Source organism: Urocampus carinirostris, chromosome 4, assembly GCF_059441175.1.
Source record: "Urocampus carinirostris isolate Australia breed hairy pipefish chromosome 4, RoL_Ucar_1.0, whole genome shotgun sequence".
NCBI classification, from domain to species: Eukaryota; Metazoa; Chordata; class Actinopteri; order Syngnathiformes; family Syngnathidae; genus Urocampus; species Urocampus carinirostris.
Genome location: NC_142352.1, coordinates 17,276,343 through 17,293,389, shown reverse-complemented (window position 1 = coordinate 17,293,389; position 17,047 = coordinate 17,276,343). Strand labels below are relative to the sequence as shown.

The following is a 17,047-nucleotide window of genomic DNA, read 5'->3' as shown; positions in this document are numbered from 1 at the left end:
CGGTCCTACCCACAGTTAAAGTCATGAAATGTGGCTCAAAGCCCAAAATCCCGAGTACAAGTGCCCGAAATTAATTTTAAATTTGTTTGAACTAAAATGATTTAGTAAAGTCATTTTACATGCATCATGATAAAAATTCTTCATTAGTGTAGCAGAAAAGTTCTTTGGAATTAAAGACGCTGCCCTACTTACGAACGAGATCCGGACTTTGTTCGTAAGTTGAATTTGTTAGTAAGTTGCTTCAGTGTTCTGTTTTGAATGTTGAAGGTTTATCTAAGTATGTTTAAGGCTTGTATTAATAATTGGTATTGTTTTGTACTAGAAAATAATTATTTAATAAAATGATATGCTCTATAAAGATAAATAAAGTTAAGTATACCTCACTTTTGGAAGATTCGCTTCAAGAGGTCCTCCTCCGTGTTTGAGAGTGGCCGAAAAAAAGCGATCCAACCATTTTCTCAACCGCATCAAGCTTTCTTATTCCACTTTTGTTTCAAAAGAAACAGTTCGCCTCTTCTTTACATTTAACACCAAACATATTGAATGGATGCACGAGATATTAAACAATAAAAATGTCAAAGTTCTTAGTGCGCTGGAGATAGTATAGACATAGTACAGGCAGTATAGAATGTTTACACACGAACTAGGAAGAGGAAGCGGATTTTTTTTTCCGGGTGGATGCTGGGAGACCTCTCAGATCGCCTCGCGCCGGTAGTGAAGGAAAGAAGCACTACAGTACTGTCCTGTACTCGGAAAAAGGTACACACAATACAAAATCTAACTTACAGCAATACTTGGATATTTTTCGACTTCCCGAAAAAAATGTTCGTACCTTCCGTCTTTCGGATGTCGAATGGTCGTTAGTAGGGGAGTGTCTGTACTATGTGGTATACTTATGAACATTGACTGAACATTAGTGTACCTGCAGGGCAGTGGCAGGTTATTTAATGCGGGTTTGGTTAATTTGATGGCCTTGGAACGGATTAATCCATTTTTAATTCATTTCAATGGGAACACGGGTTTTTATTATACAACATCACTGTTGAAACCAATTACATTCGTAGAGTGAGGTATCACTGTACTGTATTTGTCCTAAATAAAAAGCCTCCAATGCTAAATCTGAGCTCTCTATCAAAGATATATAAAAACAAAACAATCAGCACTGTTATCAAGGAAAAGCAGCTGCCATTTAATTGCTAAAAATCGGAGGACTTTGTGGAACAGTGGAGTTGGCCGGTAACTTGATAAGACCGCTGGATTTACTCGATGAGCTCCAAAGTTCCTGAGCAAGCAGCCGGCGTGTGGTTGTTGTTCCCAGAGGGCTGAGAAAGCGTATCTGCCCTGCAGGAGCATCTTCTTTGCTAAGCACTCCTTATCCAGGCCCATCACAGGGGCCCGATAGCAGCCGGGTAATATCCAGTAACTGCAGCTTTATGTGCCATCCAATACTTGGATCAATCCCGCCATTAACCCTGCCGATCTCTCTTTGTGTCCTTTGTTTTGTCTTTTTCTGACTGAGGCTAAAACGAGTGATGATGAATTAAAAAGGACAAAAAAGACATTCAAATCAAACGGAGTTTCGATCAGATGTTCTTGAGTTTTTGATTTTCTGCGCTAGACACGGCATTAGGAACACAGCCAACAAAATGTAGAATTTTAAAACCTTGTAGCTATAACTTTGGGTTAAAAGGGCCTTAAAGCTGATCTAATGCAGCCTAAAACCCGAGTTTAGGAGGCACTTTCATAGCTTTAACCCGATGATGAATTAATCATAAAAGACAGCAATTGTAAACAAATTCAAAGTGGCTAAAATAATAATATAATAATAATATAACTTGGGTAAAGAGTTGATTGAGATTCTGTTTGGGTTTATTTAACCGCGGGGACTGGGTTATTTTATTAAAAATAAAAAATACAAATCTAAAAATTTGATTGTTATTTGTGGAACAACTCGCTATTGTCATGATTACTGATGTGAATCACCTGTGCCCACTCATTTGGCGCCAACCGTCGCGGGTTCCGATTGGCTCCCTGTCACTATTTGAACCCAGTCCTGTCAGTCCCCTGTTGTCAGTCCGTCTGCGAACCTCAGCCTTTTTCGACCCTGACTCCCATCTGCCCCTTTTTTTGCTTCAGTCTGTCTCCGGCTACGACCTGTTTTGATCCTGACCACGTCTGCTCTCCCGCCCCGGCTTATGACCCCTTTTTGTCCCCGACTACCCCTACTCACGCTTACTGGCTTACGACCCCGACCAGTCCCGGCTACCAACCAGTTTTCCCATCCCTGAAACAGCCATCGCTCGCTACGGAAGATCCACTTCCGTGTTCGGATCACAATCCGAGTATGAGAGCAACTTGCTTCCCGCGTCCAGGGAACACAGGATCGTGGGCGCAGCCCTTCCTCTTTCCTTCAATAAAACTTAACGTAACACCACGCAATTGGGTCCTGTTTCCGTTCTGGTCTTGACAGCCATTGTTTCAATTTTATAAATGAATCACTTTTTTGTATGTGGTCTTAAACCTATGTCGAAAGCAGTTTCAGTCCTGTTTTAACTTAAATTAAAACACATTTAAAGCTTTAACCCATCAGTTAATTAATCATAAAAAAGAAAACTTTTAAAAAGTATTGTGCACTCTAAAAACAATCATCTAAAAATAACTGGGGTAAAGATTTGGTTGATTCACTGATTGGGTTAACTCAATCTAGCCAACTGAGTTGTTCTGTCAAAAATGCAAATACAAAACCGAAAATTGGATTCTTTTATGTAGGACAACTCAAAATAGGTTAATATTGTCTAATAGGAAGACTCAATAAATCTGGGTAATTGGTTTTCAGACCACATAAATCTGGTTCTTGGTAAATACAGAAACTCAAGAGTATGTTTACAATATTCGTACGCAACTGCAGGTTTCTACCTCAAAACCACTTACCGTCCAATATGGCTGTAATAATTAATTTCAATATTAAAAACAAAAATAAGAAGCTGTAAAGTGATGATAATTGTGTGAAAAATACAAGTATAGTGGAACCCCGGGATACGGCGATCCCACCTTCTGGCCTTTTCATTTAACAGTGTTGAATACGATTTTTTATGCCCCTCCTTACGGCATTAACCCCCACTACAGTATACAACCAAAGACAAATTATTTCACAAGCCCAAAAATTAAACGAAGCAGTGTTCCTGCGTATGACATGTTATGTCTTAGATGTCTGTCTGCTTTCGTTTCGAAGTCATATAAAATTCTGGTCTGCTTTTGGTTTACATCATGGCATCATATGCTATAGGTTAAATTACCTCCCATAATGCCTTTTCATCATTCAGTTAAGACTTAGCAAATTAGTGCCACACAATATTGTGTTTTTGTGCTCCCAAAGTTTGCAGTGATGCTAAAGGGAGAAACAAAAGCATGATAACTATGGAAATGAAACTTGGGTTTATCAAAAAATGCGAAGAAGGCACATGTGTTGCTACCCTCACAAAACTGCATCACTGTAACCAATCCATGCGACTATTATTCCAAATCATGTGGTGATTAAAGCAATGAAATCTGAAAGAGTAACCATCATTACTAGCGGACGTTTTGCAATCTGTTTTATTTCTAATCCCCTCCCCCCTTTTTTTGCACCCACCCTGTAACTCCAACGTACCAGCTCACACAAAAAGTTAATCCGATTGAACGTTTCTTTGAAATGTATATTCTTGTTCCACCATATACTATTTTGTTATTTTTGTTTGGAACTAATTACTAAAGGTTTTCTTCCCCCGCTATACAGCAATATCACCTCACCTCAGGTTGGATTTGTGTTGTATCCCGGGGGTCTAATGTACAGAGCTTTTGTGTGTGTTTCTGTATATCCGTGCACATTCTGGCTTCCATGCAGGCAGGAACGCTGGAAATGTGCATAAAAGAGAAGTCACGGATAGGAGAGAGTCTTTCCCTTAAAAGTGTCAATCCTGCAGGGAATCTCGCCCCATATATGGTCCCAAATGACAAGAGCAGAAGAAAGGCAAAGAAGAGTATCTGTAGTTCTCCCACGGAATAGAAATGTGCTTTGCTACAACTGCATTCCAAAACACAAATTGTTCAAAAGTGACATTTTCTTTCTCCAATAATAAAGCCCAAAATTGAAGTGTACAAGAGATTTTTAAGGACTGTATATTTGAAATCTCCATTAGAAGCCACTTTTGCTGTCTGCTTGTTCAGGACAATGCCGATAACCGATTTGGTATATTAACCTTCAATTTGGAAAATATGGTAAATAATGTTGAACATTTTATTATTAAAATAATGATAATATACATTTTATGACCTCTTTTTCTTAAGAAATAGATTTGTATTTGATACAATTTGTCAAATATTTGACAAACTAAACGATCATTAAAAATTTTTTGGGGGGGGCTCTGGTAAGACATATAAACAAACACAATGTGACGATATCGTTTGGATAAAGAAAACAACAAGTGTAATATACCTTGTCTATATGTTTGGATATTTTTTTTCGCATTCCACACACAGTTCACAATACGAAATTTATGACAGAAAATGCTTCTATTTAGCTATATTTTATCTTATTTCTCTAGTACAGTGAGAAAAAGGATTATTGGATATTGGAGAATATAATATTTGTAATATTTGATGTACTTACTGGTAAGATCACATCATCTTGAAATTAATTAATAATGAATTAGTACATATAAAGTAGATAAAATAATAAATGTTAAAATGGTTCATAATAAATAAAAAATATCTACCATGTGCATTGTCGGATAATTTTGTTTATGTAAGGTTTTATTTGTTTTAATTAAAAATCAATAACAATAAATATGAAATGAAATGATCTGCCACATCAGATACAATTACTTATTTAAAATGTTACTTTAATTATTTAACAAGAAAAATAAATTAAAATATGAATTTATGCCATAAAAGATATATTTTATATTTAGATATATTTGATGTGATTTCTGATTCTGTACAAATACTTTATGATTAAATAACAATTATTAATACATTATAATACTAATACTAGATTATGCATTTTTAAAATCGAAATTCAAAATACATTTCTAAATATGAAATAAATGTAACAATATATATAATTTATAAAAATGCCATATCAGAATATTTTGCTTATTCAAATTTTTTGAGGAGGTAAAAGTTTATATTAATAAATGTAATAATATTTACAATAAAATATCTATTAATAATAATACATTAAAATGATCTACCCTCATATCAAACAGTGCTTAATTATTATAATTATTGTGATTATTAAAAAATAATAATATAGAGTACAGAAAATAAAAAAAATATTACCCATAATAAGCAGTTTTGGACAATTAATTCAAAACAACAAAAAGCTTTGATCATGAGGTATAAATACAGTTTTTGCCGTATTAAAGAAAAACTAACTGTTCTTATGGTAAAAACAAATGAGAGAAATTTGTGTTCAACAGCAGATTTCAAGTGACAAAAAGTTGGTGCATTTTCCTGTTATCGAACCAACATCAACATCATGTTTCCGATGTCATCTCTTGGATAAATATCAGTCGATAATTACCACTTGTAAAAACATGGCTGGAGAGTTTTATATTGTATTTTATAGAAATTCCCCAAAAAGTCTCAACAATAAACAAAACCACTGCAGATGAAAGCTCACCTACCTGTCCCTCAACTTTATTGCCAAGTGACGCGTTCAGAGACAACCCGAAATTCGCAGCAGGCCCACATCGGATCTCGGATCTCTCCGGCGGAGACCTTCAGGAACTGGTGCACCGGGAGGCTGCAGGAGCCAGACTGGGCTTTTTCTGCCTCTCCTTCACGGAACCGAAGCAATCCCTGAGAGCCGACGGGGGTAATGAGAGAGCAGCTCCTGGGATTTTAGCTTTCTTAATCATGTTCATAATTAATTCAAGAACATTGATAATTTCATTACATTCTTTTTGTCTTATCAATAAATGATGTGCCTGCACTTTTGCTCATGTGTATACGGACGGACGGGGAGGGGGAAGTGTTTGGGGGGGGCGAGGGGACAGGAGAGGTAATATTGCACTAAAAGCACAAGAGATGGAAAATGATACAAACAGGGAAGTGGTAATTATAATCTTTGACCAAGCCACTGCCTGCACAATATGAAGTCAAGTGGCTACAAATAATTAATAAGGCTTCCTGGTGTGTGTGTTGGGGGACGGCCGTGCATTTGTGCTGACTGTGTGGTCTGGACCCGCCCAATTTCAGCACATATTTGACCAAATAGGGAAATTGATACGGCAATTACTTGGCGTGATGTTTTCAGCCATGTTGCTTTGTAAACAGTGACAGCTAGTTAGTTGCACGATACGCTCGCTCACCTTTACGCAGCACTGGAGTGCGCCTGCCTATTAATGCCCTTCAGATCCGATACAGACTCGAGTTTCAAGGAGATTAGTGAAATGGGGGAGACCGCTTACCCACTAGACACACACTGTCCCTTACAGGGCCATCACCACCCTAAACAAGAGAACCAAACCGTAATAACTTGTGCGATCTTTTCTTTTTTGTTGCTGCTAAATGTTATCATGCTTTTTTTCTATTGCACTATTCTTTTTCATTCACAAACATTTTACTATTACTAAAACTTGGGCTAGTCTTTAAGCTCTATGTTTTTTTCCATTTTTTCCCTGCCTTTATCCTGATGGTATATCTATCTATCGATCTATCTTTTTTTTCTACATTTTTACCTTGAGTACCATGTCTAATCTCGTTGCATACCATGTTTTACAACATTGATGTCAATGACAATAAGGACGATTTAATTCAATTCAACATACTCACATAGTTTTTTTTCTATCTTAGTTGAGACATGATAGATTTGCTAGCATAGCTTGGGCAAAGTAAAGCACACAGGCCTCATTTGGCCTGTCATGGTTATTAATCTTAATATTAATTTTCATAAAAATCTGCACGGGTCAAACTTACCTCAAGATGACATCCTTACCTACTGAGGGTTTACCATTGTAACAAAATAACAAATATAGGTTTTCATATTTAAACAGAACACAGAATTCTGGTTGAATAAATGGTCTTTATTGTCATTTGACAAAACAAAATCGGAGGGTTTTTCCTTTCAGACAAAGAAAGCGATTTAGAGAGCGGCTGGCTTGCTAAAATCGGGTAACCTCAGCTTCAGCCAGGTCTCCACAATAATTGAAATACAACAGTAGCTCCAAGTCATCTTTTTTATGGGTAATGGATCTGGCATTGCTTAACTACTTGCTCAGCAGGGGTGGCTTAAGAGAGTTGTTAGCCTAGCTGTGGCATCAGGCCAGACCTAGAGCCTCGCTATTTCTTTCTCTCTCGGTGCTGCCTCAGTCGCTTAACGGACCCGATAACAAACCACGGGGCACCCGCAGGAGATCACCATTTTGTTGTGCTCTTCTGACTTTCCTCAAAGACTGTTTTGATTCATTGACAGCAGCGTTTTTTGCCTGGGTACTGTCCAAATGATGGCAAAGGCTTTCTTATAGTGGATTCATGAACACTGACCCTAACTGGGCTGCTTTGCTGCCATAGGACCAGGACTACTTGCTGTGGTTGACGGAATATTGAATTCTGGTGTTTACTGGAAGATCCTGAAGGAGAACAACCTCAAATTTAAGCGCTCTAGGATAATGTAATGTTGCAAAGAAGACTGGGACAAAAATTCTCCACAGCATTGTGAATGACTCATTACCAATTATCGCGAACGGTTGATTTTTGTTATTTCTGCCAAATCTGGCCCAACTCACTGTTAGGTTCAGGGGGCAATTACTTTTTCAGATAGGTAGGTTTGGATTGTTTTTCCTGCCTTAATAAATGGAATCAACATTTCAAATCTGTCATGATTGCCGATTCGAGGCACCTGTTACTGCCCAATTGGCGCCAACAGCCCTGAGAGCTGATTGGCTAATAGACTCCTTTTAAACCCCCGGTTTTCAAGAGAACCCTGTCAGATCGTTGCGAACAGATGCTCCCAGCTCGGCAAGCTCTCACTTTTAGACACTTTTCCTGCCCTGTTTTTTTCTGCCTGATACCCGTTGCCAACCTGTTTCTGGACCTGACTCTGCCCTGTTCTGCCTTCCCGACATCCGACCTGTTTTGCCCCGCTACCTGCCTGACACCTGTTGCCGACCTTGTTTCCGAACTCGATACCGCCCTTGCTCTCCCGTCCCGGCTAACGACTAGTATTCCTGCAATTCTACGACCATCCTCGCTCGAAGTGTCACTTCTGTGTCTCCAGCCACCTGCTACCATTGTCCATCAACCATCGGATCGTGGAAGCAAGCCCTACTCTCCCTCATTATTAATAAAAACTGATTAAACGAGCGCTATTGGGTCCTGTGTCTGTTTTTGGTCTGTGATAAAAACTGCATTTTGCGTTTTTTTCTGTTGTCTCTGTGTGATATTAAAATTGGTTTGATGATCTGAAACCGTTGTGAGTGATAAATTTGCAAAAACACAGTTATCTGGAAGGAGGCAGATACTTTTTCACTGCACTGCAACATCATCGTGATTTGCTGGAAGGTGCGAAACAAGGCCTCATTTGTGTTCAGGCACTATTCCAATGCATTGTGAATTGATTAAAACACCGACGGCTAAAGCATTAGCCATTCAAATACTTTATATCCTATTTTGCGCCACGGGCTCTCGTCCTGAGCTACGATCAGACGATGGTGGGAAATATTAAATAAAATACAAAAGTAAAGAGGCGAAAATACAGATTTACAGCGGGCCCTTTCGACAGTAGACTTGATATAAGGGCTTCATAACAAGTTTTGCATTTTAGCCCCCGTGCATGTTTTCATCATGTTTTATGTGATGTATGCGTGCGCCACTCGTCTTTGTGACGTGTCCTTCTCAAACAAATTGCTACAATACTTGTAATGATGGCCTCCTTCACAGCTGTGAGGAGTGAGCAGCAGGCTATAGCATTACCATAATACCGTCGAAACCCCCCCTCCACGCTCCCCAGGGACTGAGCCGGCCTGCCTGGGGATAGAGGGGACTCGACTGGCTGCAGGACTTGCACGCTGTAGATGGGTGAAGTGGAAGAAAGAGGCAGAAAGAGGGAGCAAAGGAAGGAGACTGAGACGGAAAGAAAAAAAGGACAAGCAAAAAGAGTCAGCAAGGGAGAGACAGCAAAAAAAGGAAAGGTGAAATAGTGATGGAAGGAGAGAAAGGGGAAAAGAGGGTGTGGAGAAAAAGAGAGAGCAAGAAAAAAAGAGAGAAAAAGAGAGAAAGAGGCAGAAAAAAAGTGAATGCAAAAGAGAGCAAGAGTGAGAGATCAGAACAGAGAGAGTCCAACAGAGAGGACAAAATAGAAGAAGGTAGCAAGAGAGAGCGAGAGAGGGACAAGGAGATTATGTGAAAGTAAGAGGCACAGCAAAGGGGTGAGAAAGAGAGAGCGAGAGAGAGAGAGATCGAGAGAGATAGAGAGAGAGAGAGAGAGAGAAAGAGAGCAAAAAAGAGCAAAAAAGAGCAAAGAAAGAAAACAACAAAAAAAACTAAAGAGAAAGAGTGGGATGAGAGAAAATTAGAAGTAGAGATAAGGGGGGAGAAAGATGGAGTGATTGAGAAAAAGAAGGAGTGAGAGAATAAAGGGGAGCAAAAAAAGACAAAAAAATATTAATAGAGAAATGGAGTGAAAGAAAAGGGAGATTGAAGATAGAACAAATATAGAACTGAAAATAGTGTGTGAAAGAGAAAAAAGTAAGCGAGCAATAGAGAGAGAGATAGAGAGATGTGAGAAACAGAGGGAGAAAGAGAGAGCATGAGAGAGACCGAGAGAAAGAATGAGAAGGAAAGAAATACAGAGAGTGAAAGAATGACTGAGAAGAAAAGGGAGAGGGATAGAGAAGGAAATAATGAGTGGCAGTGAGATAGATAAGGAAATAAATACTTGGAAACAAACAGAAGGAAAGAAATACAGAGAGAAGGGAGAGAGAGAAAGACCAAGATATGAGGAAAGAGACTGAGAGAGACAGAGAAGGATAAAAATAGAGTAGCAGTAATTGAGTTAAAAAGAGGGAAGGAAAGAAAGACCAAGAGGGAGGAGGGGCAAGAGGGTGAGAGAAAGGCAGAGGGAAATATAGAAAAAGAAGCAAGAGAGTGAAAAATGATAAAGCGAAATGAGAGAGGGGTAAGAGAATAACTAAAACAGGGAGAGTGGAATAGAGATAAAGAGAGAGAGGAGAGATGGTGAAAAAGACAACGAAAAAGAGAGACAGAGAGAGCAAAACAGAGAAGTGCAGAAAGAGAAACAGACAGATAGCAGGAGAAAAGACAAATAGAGAGGGAGTGAGAAAACCAGTGAGATAGAGAGAGCAAAAGAAATATAGGGGGAGGGAGAGAGAAGACAAAAGAGAGAGGAAAAAGCCAGCACGAGAGAGAGAGAAGGCTGCAGCTGCCCTCGGGCAAGGCAATAAAAGCGCCACACGCTGCTGGTGTCGACGGCGGCACTTCTGCTACAGCGGCGAAAAGGGATAAATATCAAGAATATCAAGGAGGCCTGCATCAAAGACACGGCCCTCCAGTCACAAGGCTGACTTACACCCAAATAATGAGGGCCCCTTCCAATAAAACGGGGGCCGGGCATCTATTTGACTGGCTTTGCAGCTGCAGTGGGACCATCAGCTCCATTCCGTCTACTCGCTTTCATTTTGAGAGTTGGGGATAATGGAAACTATGAAGAGGCAGATTGGAAAAGGATCCGATGATTACAATGTCGACTACCGTCAAATGTTTATGTTAAATTAAAATGAATGCAAATCATGTAAATGTGTCAAAGAAGGCTGAGTCACAAGTGCACAGATCCATTACTTGGATATATTTACAAGCGAACCATTTATCAAAGTAATGGATCAATTTGAGCAAACTCTTATAAAACATTTGAATCTTAAAAATGATTTTTTTGAGGGCGGTGCTTTCTTTCCTTCTCTACCTCTTTCTCTCACTCTCTTTCTCTCTCTTTCTCTCTCTCCCTCTGTCCATCTGTCTTTGTCTCTCTCTCCCTCTGACTTTCTGTTTTTCTTTGCTTCTCTCTTATTCAAGTGCTTTTTCTTTTGCTCTCTCTCTTTTAATATCTCTTTCTCTCTCTCTCCCTCTGCCCGTCTCTCTTTCCTCGTCTCTCTTTTCCTCTGACTTTCTGTTTTTTGTTCCGTTCCTCTCATTTACATATGTGCTCTCTCCTTTTCATTTGCACTCTTTCTCAATCTATTTCTCTACCACCCTCCTTCTCTCTCCCTCTCTCTCCCGTTGTCTCTCTCACTCTATCCATCTCCCTTTCCTAGTCTCTATCCCTCTCCCTGACATTCTGTTTTTAATTCCTTCCCTCTCGTTCATTTCTGTGCTCTCGCTTCTTCATTTATTTTCTCTCCATCTTTCTCCTCTTCTGCCTTTCTCTCCTTCTCCCAACCCTCTCTCTTTCTCACTAGCATTCTGCTTTCTCCCATTGTATTTTCTTTTCTTTTCTCTCAGTCTCTCTTTACGGAACTGATTTAAACATGGCACGTATTTTAACTTAATTTATTTGCGCTCTCTTTATCTTTCTCTCTCGCGTCTTTTTCTCTCCAATTTTCTCTCACTCTCTATCTGTCTCCGTACTTGATTTCCTCCTATCTCTCTCTCTCTCTTTCTCTCCCTCGCTTTGCCTCTCGCTCTCTTTCTAACTCTCTCTCTCTTGCTCTCTTTCTCTCTCTCTGACTTTCTATGTTTCCTTCCTTCCCTCTCGTTCACTTCTGTGCTCTCCCTTTTTCATTTGCTCTCTTTCTCTCTCACTGTGTCTTCCTTTACTTTCCTGTCTCCCTGTCCCCTCTCTCTCTCTCTCTCTCTCTGACTTTCTATGATTATTTCGTTCCCTCTCAATCAATTCTGTGCTCTCCTTTTTTCATTCACTTTCTGTCTCCCTCTGTGTTTCTTTCCTTCTCTCACTCTCTGTTGCCCCTCTCTCTTTCTCTCACTCTCTCTCTCTGACCTTCTATGTTCATTCACTCTCTTTCTGTCTCCCCTGTTTTTCTTACCTTCTCACTCTCTGTAGCTCCCCTCTCTTTCTTTCACTCTCTTATACTCTCTCTCTCGTTCTCTCTGACTTTCTGTTGTTCTTTCCTTCCCTCCTGTTCACTTCTGTCCTCTCCCTTTTTCATTTGCTCTCTTTCTCTCTCCCTCTGTCTTCTTTTTCTTTCCATTCCTTCTCTCTCTCTCTTTCTCTCTAATACACACACACTACCTCCCCTTTTTCCTACTCTATATCATCTTTCCTCTCTCTCTCTCTCTCTCTTTCTCTCTCTCTACCTCCCCTTTCTCCTACCCTATCTCATCTTTTCTCTCTCTCAGACTCTCTTTACGGAAGTGATGTAAACAAAGTGGCACATCTTTAAAAATAATTCAAAACAAACCAATTTTAAGAGTGTTTGGTCAAAAACAACCTACGTAAACCAAAATTGTGGATTAGTCCAGTTTTTTTACTCTCTGAAAAAACACAAAAAAAGACCTTAAGAACAGTCCTATTCTATAGATATTCTGTGCAACATTTACCGCGCTATTGAAGAAGCCACATTTTTCTCGCGTGTCGAGGGTACGAGCCATCGGAGCCGGGCAGGGCCCCACACCAAGCGGGGGGGCATGCGACTAATTAAAGGATGCATTTGTCAGAGATTAAGCCTTAAACAGAAAAGGTCATCCGAGCGGCAGCGCTCGCTGTTTCGCCGCTGTGCTCTTAGGGCAGTGGAAACCTTTCCGGGCTAAATGCTAAAGATGCTATTTGGCGGCACCCGGGGCGGGAGGAAATGTGGGGGGCCACACCCGGGTCGGGGGTCCTGTGCTGCCCATATCTGGCGATCGCTGTCATTTAAGGATGAAAAATAAGCGCCAGACAAGATCAATCGATGCCGTCGTCTGGAACGATTAATGACGGCTGTGTTGCGATCTCGGGGAGATTAAAGGCTTCATTGAAGCGTTTTACACATCTTTCCTGTAATAGCTGTTCTGGATTATTCGGATTTCGTTGGATTCATAATACCATTTAAGGGTTATTTTACTTCGTATTAATTTCAATAATATAGTGAGAAAACTCCCTATTGAGATATTTGCAGCAACATCAAGTGAGATGCTTCCAAAGCAGAATGTTAATTTGCGTGCAGTCAATCGTAATCGTGTTTGGAAGATGTCCTGCTTGGAGATAAATGAAGTTTACAGATGACTGATGACTTTCCGGAGAATGTGTAGGCTACTGGTGAGCAATGTTCCCTCTAATTTTCCACGGGTCTGAGCGGTCACACAAAGTCGGTGAGCAACGCTTGAAACAACAGGGAGCAACAGCAATCCCAAGTGTGGCAACTAAATCATTATCAAACATGTCCAAAAATTGACATCAAGTTACATTTTGCTGAGTTTCCGAGTTTCCGGCAATTCAAAATTATTTTTCACTTTTGAATGAATTGACTCATGCACTATTGAGAAGGTTGTACGGCCTACGAACGTCATTTGTTTTCACAATTCTTTCACAAGATTCCATTTCGTTTTTGTCCTGGTATCTTTTCTCGCATAATACTGACATTTTTGGGGGCTTATTTAGTCAGTTGCACGATACGGAACTGTATTTACCGGTAATTACATTTTTTAGTGGAAGTTCAATGTTGGCAACAAGATTGACTTGATATAATTTGAAATTATTTAAGTGCAACACAAACGTTTTCTTCTTTTTCCCTGTTTTATTTTTTTTAACTTTTTTAAATTCCTTTTCCAAAAAAATCTTATCGTGTTTATTTTTTCCCAGGTGTTACTTTTTCTTGCTTTTTTGTTTTCTATTTCCTTTTATTTGTTTCTTTTTTTCTGGCTATTTTTCTGAAGTTTTCCTGCTTTTTTTCACTTTTTCTCTCCTTTATTTTCTTTTTTCCCCCATCTCTACTTTTTCATTTTGGTATTTTTTTATTTTTTGTTTGCCCCCCTTCCTTTAAGTCATTTTGTGCTTAATTGTAGATAACATTTGGTCGTGTAGGGATTAAAGAAGCAAAAACAACCTGAAGAGCCGTTTGGGACCCGGAAGAGCCGGTTCTTTTTAGTGAGCCGAGCTGAAGAAGCCGGTTCTCAAAAAACTCTACTGACTTTACTCAACTTCGTTCTACTTCGACTTTGACTTCAAAATACCGCATTTAGAACACAGCGTCAGGGGAACCCGTGTATTTTTACCTTCATGCACTGTAATTTTGACCTAATTCGCTTTTTAATTAGCAATTGCGAGCCCTGATTTTTGTGAGTTGGCTAGATTTTCTTGTGCGCGGAAAAGCTCTGGGCCGTGCGCTATCGCGCACAAGCGCAGCTTAGAGAGAACATTGCTGGTGAGTCCTTTTGTGATGCAAATAACATAGTGAAGACCTTCGGGTTAGCACGTCCCAAGCATACGATGACTTACGTGACGATGTTTCTTTTGTCCCCTCGTTATGGCATTTTCCTCAAAATACAACACTCAAACAATTCATTTTTGGTGCCCAAAAACGTACAAAATTCCGTTTTTGCTGTGTCCTTGTCTAGAACTTTCTGAGTTAACTCTCTGCTATTGGTTGACGCCATATAAAATGCTGGTCCGCTATTGGTTTGCTTCACAGCATCATAAAGATGTTAATATGCTATTGGCTGAACTCCCGACCACAATGCCTTTCTCTCTCTTCGTTCAGTTGAAAATCTTCTCTAAAAGCTTTATTTTTTGGCCTAAAAGTCCCAGCAATTCAAAAGAGAGAAGAAAAATGAAAACCATGGAAACCTAGCTTGATCCAAGAAAGAAATACGAAGAAGGCACTCGTTACCCGCGCTAAGGAGTATGGCTCTAACCAATCGCCGAACAGGGCTATTATTAAGAATGAGGAAACCTATTAAAGCAACAAAGTGTTTAGTGTTTTAGAGCGTACTACTCGGCATTGAGACATTTTCATAACTTGTGTCTCCTCCCTTCCCTGCATCCATCCACTAACTCCACTGAACCAGCTCAAGTTATGTCCACGATAACCATGGAAACTAAACAATACTGTTATATTGTACTGCATTACTTTCAGTGATGATAACGAGAGAATAAAAAACATGATAACTATGGAAACAAAGCTTCCCATTATCAAGAAATATGTGGAAGTAATACCGATCGTTATCCTGGGTAAGGAATATGCCCAAGACCAATTGATGATCGAGATATATATCAAGAATAAGGAAGTTTAAAACAGATACATCTTCTAAAGGCAGGGCAATGCTCGCAAGTGGAGATATTTTAATCAATTTTAATTTTCTGTCTTCTCCCCCTCTGCATTTATCCAATAACTTCACGCTACCAGCTCAAGTCATGTCATACCAAAGGTAAATAAAATGTCATTATTATTTACATGTATAATTATATATAATATCATTTAATGATATACATGTAGGGCAGCACGGCGGCGCAATGGTTAGCGCGTGTGCGGCACAGTTCTGTGGTCATGGGTTCAAATCCAGCTACCAACCTTCCTGTGCGGAGTTTGCATGTTCTCCCCGTGCTTGCGTGGGTTTCCTCCGGGCACTCCGGTTTCCGCCCACATTCCAAAGACATGCATTTCAGGTGGATTGGCCGGTTCAAATTGTCCCTAGGTGTGATTGAGCGAGCGAGTTGTCTGTCCCTGTGTGCCCTGCGACTGGCTAGCAACCAGTTCAGGGTGTCCCCTGCCCACTGCCCGATGATTGCTGGGATGGGCTCCAGCACCCCCGCGACCCTACTGAGGATAAACGGTGCAGCTAATGAGATGAGATGAGATATACATGTACTGTATACAGTATAACACCCAAGTTGTACTTAATTTTTCACTATTTTGTTAGCCATGTTCAATACGTATGTATGATTTTAATATTATTAGCCTGAGTTTCAAGGATGTGGAGCGCATTAGCTAATTAGCATACGTAGCATATGTTTTGGTATCATACAAACTATGCCTCGACGTTGGAATATGAAGACATTTTTATCTAGCTTGGTAACCAATGTTATTTTCTCTTTTTTTGATGCTTTCACGTAGCAACGCCAGAAAACATGGAATCGGAGACAGCAACGACCATGTTTGTTGACAAGTTAAATTTAACCTGAATGTAAAATACGCCGAGTACTTCACATGAATCCAATACGAGTGCAAACTCTTAAGCTGATATTGTTTCAATTCTAGCTACACCTCATGCAGAAAACGTCCTATTTTAAGCAGTATGACTGAATGTGATATTATTTGGTTTATGCAAATAAGCTCAAGTGGAAGTGAAATGCCCCATCGCTCTTAGCTGCAAACATACTCTTTATTCTTTTTCTCTCGCTCACCCTCTCTTGGTTTCTTTTTATCCTTCCGTTTTTCTCCCTTTCTAATTTGACCCCATCTGACCCCCTCGTTCTCAATTCTCCATCCTTCTTTATCCTTCTCTCTCTCCATCACTTCCTCTCTCTCTCTCAGACGCCCCTTTCTTTCTGTCTTTTCCTCCCTCTTTCGCTCATTCTTTCTCGCTCTCCTTCCCACTTTCCTCTCTTTCAGACTTCTCTCCCCCTCTCTCTGTCTTTCTCTATCTTTCTCTCTCTCTCTCCCCCTTCTTTTAACTTGCTCCCCTCTTCTGTCTCTGACACACTTTATCTTTATCCCTCTATCTTTCCCTCCCTCTTTCTCTCATTCTTTCTCACTCTCATTCCCACTTTCCCCTCTTCCAGCCTTCTCTCCCCCTCTCTCTTTCTGTCTCTGTCTCTCACTCTGTGTCTTTCTCTCTCTGTTTCCCTGTCTCTCTCTCTCTTTCTTTGTCTCTCTTTCTCTCTCTCATTGTCATCACTTTCACTCCTTTAGCTCTTCACCCCTCTCTTTCTATCCCTATTTTTTATATTTCCCCCTTCATTTCTTTCTTTCTCTACCCGCTATCGTTTTATCCTCTCTCAAGCTTTATTTAATAGACATTCATACCATACAAACATATATATTTTAAATACAGTGTACACAACAAACCCAATCTATCTATCTATCTATCTATCTATCTATCTATCTATCTATCTATC

General features: G+C 39.8%; 1 long non-coding RNA gene across 1 annotated transcript in view; it reads right to left on the bottom strand.

The window, feature by feature from the left end:
- LOC148366941 (uncharacterized) overlaps positions 1–17,047 on the bottom strand; it is a 168,347-nt gene that overhangs the window by 57,065 nt on the left and 94,235 nt on the right. Inside the window, exon 2 of the long non-coding RNA XR_015850253.1 lies at positions 5,667–5,841. This is a non-coding gene — a long non-coding RNA (uncharacterized LOC148366941). The remainder of the gene's footprint in view (positions 1–5,666; positions 5,842–17,047) is intronic.